The 5,502-nt window shown below is 42.4% G+C and overlaps 1 pseudogene; it reads right to left on the bottom strand.

Annotated features, from left to right (window-relative positions):
* LOC105502587 overlaps positions 1 to 5,502 on the bottom strand; it is a 140,696-nt pseudogene that overhangs the window by 134,424 nt on the left and 770 nt on the right.

Raw genomic sequence — 5,502 nt, 5'->3', positions numbered from 1 at the left:
GCTCACTGCAAGCTCCGCCTCCCGGGTTCACACCATTCTCCTGCCTCAGCCTCCAGCTGGGACTACAGGCGCCAGGCTAATTTTTTGTATTTTTTAGTAGAGACGGGGTTTCACCGTGTTACCCAGGATGGTCATGATCTCCTGACCTCGTGATCCGCCCACCTCGGCCTCCCAAAGTGCTGGGATTACAGGCTTGAGCCACTGCGCCTGGCCTGGAATCACTTCTTAATTCCATCACATTGGCCATTAAGTTTCAACTCCTGAAATTTGGAGGGGATACATTCAAACCACAGCAAATGTCTACCAGTAAGTACCAAAGCAGTGTGTTAGGATATAAAATGTTTAAAACATAGCTTCCTGATCACCAAATCATCAGGAAAGTTTTCAACAAATAATTGGTTTGTTTGTGGCAACACCACTACATCTGATTGCATGTCCCTTTCATTGCGTCTTGGTGCAGTTTTCTGAATGTGATTCTGATGTTCTCGCAATGGTAGTTGACATGCTGCTTTTCCTGCATGATGTTTTGGTGGAGATGCTGAATCTAATTTGGGGGATACAAATATCCATTTTTCTTTATAAATGTTCATCTGATAATTGTGAGAAATGTGCCTTCTAGGAAGTATGAGTATTAAAAACAAGGTCATTTTATTGGGAAACTACTTACTGAAGAGACATTTGAAGCATCCTTGTATTTGTCTTATTGGGTTAGGAAGGATGTGAGATTTCTCTCTGTGTGTCTTTTTTTTTTTTTTTTTAATGTTTGCAAAAAGCCCCTGCCTGTCCCCACATACACATGGTATCATATACTGCCTTTTTGGTAAAGACCCACGAGAAACTTTCTCTCCCGTATCAATATCAGGCAAAGCTCTGATTTGCTCAAGTCATTTGGTTCCTTTCTCATAGAGGAATTAAGAATCATGAACACTGGCCGGGCACGGTGGTGGCTCACACCTGTAATTCCAGCACTTTGGGAGGCCGAGGCAGGCGCATCACCTGAGATCGGAAGTTGGAGACCAGCCTGACCAACATGGAGAAATCCCGTCTCTATTAAAATTACAAAAATTAACTGGGCGTGGTGGCACATGTCTGTAATCCCGGTACTCTGGAGGCTGAGGCAGGAGAATCGCTTGAACCCAGGAGGCGGAGGTTGCTGTGAGCCAAGATTGTGTCACTGCACTCTAGCCTGGGCAACAAGAGTGAAACTCTGCCTCAAAAACAAACAAACAAAACAAAACAAAAAGAATCATGAACACTATGGAGCACTTTGAAATCCATGATTTTTAGTCTTGACTCTGCAGAGCTTTGGGGGTTCCTTCAAGACCTTTTCACCTACCTACAGGAGAAAGGGGTTAGGCATAAGGCTGTGGCTGGGGTCCTTCACCTCCTTTTTCCATACTGAACTTCTATACATGCTAGATTTTAAATAAAGGAAAGTTTGAAAGCCACTGATGTAATTGATCACATTTCTGTCCTTGCACTGGCTGCCTGGAAGCTCAGCATCTAATTCTTAGTTCTCCACTGACAAGTGTCCAGGACCTTCTAGTCCACATTTTGTGTGCAAACCTTACCTTGACTTTTTTGCATTTTCTTTCCTGTTTCCCTGTTATCTGCTTTTCTTGTTTTCTTTATTCTGCTGCCATATATATGGTTTTGTATGTTGCCTCAAATCCTTTTTGGAAAGAGCCAAGGTTTAAGTGAATGTATTTTAAAAAATTGAATGCTTTTTCTGTAGAGGTGATCTTTGCAGGCGGGAAAGGAATGTGTTTAGAAAAAAGGGCATGATTTGTCACATAGAATTCACATGTGTGTTTGTAGGATATATACATACATATCCTACAATGAATATACATACATTGGATATATTGTGAGGTTCATAGTTTTCAAAATTAATGTGGTTTTCTGGCTTTAGAGGGCATTTACTTGGAAGACTGGGGTGGGGGGAATGTCTTTTACTCCAAGGTAGGCATGCCTGTGGACTACACCACAAAGAATCTGCTTTATGGCTTAGCACTTTCAAATTTTGTTTGGGATTATTTTGCTGGTTGTTATCAAATGAGGACAAATACTTAACAAGGAGATAGCAAGGGAAGAAAGAGACAGAAAGGGGGTGCTTCTACATAGGAAGGTGGCTGAATTTTCAGGGTTGTGAATAAGGATTGGGGACCTTAAGTCCTATCAGCTTCTGCTCATCTGTTGTGACTCTGTGGTCAAGGTCTTACTCTCCCAAAGATGAGGATTCTCTTCTCTGCTGTATGTTGGAATCACCTAGGGAGCTTTAAACAAGGATGATGCCCGCCAAGTGCGGTGGCTCACACCTGTAATTCCAGCACTTTGGGAGACCGAGGTGGGTGGATCACTTGAGGTCAGGAGTTCAAGAGCGGCCTGGCCAACATGAAGAAACCTTGTCTCCACTAAAAATACAAAAATTAGCTGGGTGTGGTGGCACATGCCTGTAATCCCAACTACTTGGGAGGCTGAGGCAGAACTGCTTGAACCCAGGAGGCGAAAGTTGCAGTGAGCCAAGATCACACCACTGCACTCCAGCCTGGGCGACAGAGTGAGGCTCCATCTCAAAAAAAAAAAAAAAAAAAGGCTGATGCCACTGTTGCATCCCAGAGTCTGGTTTAATTGGTCTAGGATGGGGCCTCAGCATGGGGATTTTTAAAAGCCCTCCCTGGAGATTCTGTGTACCCCGAGTTGAGAATCACAGCACTAAGAGAAGGAAAAATAAAATTAATAAGCACCTGCCTCCTGCTTATCTCTCAGGGGCATTGGGGTGTGTCTGCAATTTATGAAATAATGGGCCAGATTCTGGGGAAGGAGTAAAATGGTATGAAGGAAATAGATTAACCCTTTGCATTCTGTGGGGTACCTTTGGTTAACAAGTGTTCAAGATTTTTCCCCATGAGCCACAGGAAGAAACATTTCACATCCTGGCCAAGATACAGATATAGATATGGATACAGATATAGATACAGATATATGTGTGTCTATATATGTATATATGACATATGTATACATATATACATATATATCTCTCCATTGTAAATTGAAAATATCCTAAGTTCAAAATGCATTTATACGCCTAACCTACTGAACATCACAGCTCGGCCTAACCTACCTTAAATGCACTCCGAACACTTGCAGTACCTCGCAGTTGGACAAAATCATCTAACACAAAGCCCATTTTATAATACAGTTTTGAATATCTCACAAAATTTATCAAATATTTTGCTGAAAGTGAAAAATAGAACTGTCGTATGGGTATCCCAATTACGGTTTCTACTGAACACACATTACTTTCACATCATCATAAAGTCAAAAAATCATTAAGTGAAACCATCATAAATTGGGGAACATATGCATACATGTAACTATATATAGGGGATCATATGTATACATGTGACTATATGTATATGTATGTATATATATTCTTCTCGCGTACAATTCACTTGATATTTTCTATTCCAGTGTATTCCTTTAGAAAAAAAATTAAAGTCCATAGGCCAAGACAAATTAAACACCTCTGGAGGTCATTAAGAGGCTCAATTTATAATGGCTTGGAACACTTAGCAAGGATACTATGGGAAGTGAAGCTGTGTATACAGTAATAATATTTGTTGAGCAATTGCTAGTGCCAGCTGCAGTCATAGCAGAAAGTGTTTTATGAGCATGAGCTCAGTGAATTTTCACAATAATAGTATAAGATGAGTACTGTTATCTTCACTTTGGTGATGAGAAAATCAAGTCCAAGTACACATGTACATTCTGCTTCTAGAAGCCAGAAGCAGAGCCGTCTCCAAGCCTACCGCAGCAGGCCCAAGGAAGAGAACAACCATGTTTACTGAATACATTTGCTTCTGTTTGAAGTTTAGGGAGTAGAAAGCGGAGTAAGCTATGACCAGAGGTGGGTCCAGGAATGGTGAAGCCTGATAACATGTGCAATTTGCAGCCCCTATTCAAGAAAAAGAGCACAAAATTATGAGTCCAAGATTAGATAAGAAAATGATTATTTCTTTAAATTAAAAAAAAAATCACAACAAATTCAAATTTTAAGAAGCTGAAAATTACCACAAACATCACAAAATTCCCAACTCAACTTTCCTCCAAAATGCCAGTGGCCACCATCCTACTCAAGGGCAAGTTGGGGGTAGGGAATCCGAGTGGAAAGAGAGCAAGCTCTACTGCCTGCAGCCAAAGGTCCAAAGCAAAGGACTTTTGTAAGCTTTACATCAACAAGCAACCATCTGAACACTTTTCTAAGTCCCCTTAGAAAGGAGTCCAAGCAAGTCAGGGGCCCAAGAACTTAACCTCCATCAGCTTCCCTGTAACCTTACAACTGGAATTGAAGATTACGGCTCAAGAGCAAGGGCTTTGGAGTCAGCCAGGCCTGAATTTCATTTCTGGCTCAGTCACTTTCTGCCTTCTTTGAGCCTGGACCTGCTCATTTGTTCAATGAGTGTGCTGACAGCAGCTACCTTGGGGTCTCTCTTGGGGATTACATGAGTTAAGGAAGAGTTGGGCATTGGATGAGCTTAAGGTTGCAAGTATAAATATAGGACACTCGGTTAAACTGGAATTTCAGAGAAACAAGAAATGCTTTGTAAATATAAGTACATACAACCTATCACATAGGATATGTACTGCAACTGATTCCTCGTTTCTCTGAAATTCACATTCACCTGGGTGCCCTGTCTTTTACTGCACTTAACAAATGACAGTGGTTGATTTTGCTTTTGGATTGAAGCATCCTGAGTATCCCACAGTGGAATTCATAGACATTAGAGAGTGGGTGACGGGGTAGGAAAGGCTGCATAGGCTCCAATTAACACAGTTCATTGTCAGGGAGACCAAAAGGGGGGTGGCTATGAGAGGATGGAGTAAGTGGGGTGCCTTGATCTGCGCATGTAGGTGGAGGGGGCTATACCTCTCACCTTCACTAAACTAGTTAAGCTCTTGAGACCTCAGTTTCCTTAGCTGTAAAATGGGTGAAACATAGGGGAGACCCCTGAACCGTTCTCACCTAAATACCACACCAGTGGCACTTCCTCATAATTCAGATGTCACCTCCTCAGAGAGGTCTTCCCTGACTGCTCTAGCTAAAATGACCGCCTCTCCTCCACTCCCCAACAGCAGATATGTATATATTTTTTTCTCCTTGTAACTGTAACTTTCTGAAACTATCTTGCTTCTTTACTTGGTTATTTGTTTACGGTTTGTCTCTCCATGTGAATGTAAGTTCTGGGAGGGCAGAAAACTAGTCTGTCTTGCTCTAGCTGAGTCTCTCAGGAGTGGTACCTGGCACAGTAGATGCTCAATGTATTTTGAATGAATGAATGGGTGGTTGAGTGAATGAATGTTAGTGTCACTACCGAGGTCCTCTCCGAGCCGTCGTTCCTTTCACAGGGGTGATGCCTGGGTTGCAGGGAGGATGTGCTGCCCCGGGGAGGGAGGAGGTGCGGGGTGTCGGTGGGTGGGGAGGAGGCTGGGCCCTGGCCT

This window comes from Colobus angolensis, unplaced genomic scaffold, assembly GCF_000951035.1.
Source record: "Colobus angolensis palliatus isolate OR3802 unplaced genomic scaffold, Cang.pa_1.0 Scaffold8, whole genome shotgun sequence".
Lineage (NCBI taxonomy): Eukaryota > Metazoa > Chordata > Mammalia > Primates > Cercopithecidae > Colobus > Colobus angolensis.
The sequence above is the reverse complement of the archived record's forward strand: the minus strand, read 5'-3'. Positions and strand labels throughout refer to the sequence as shown.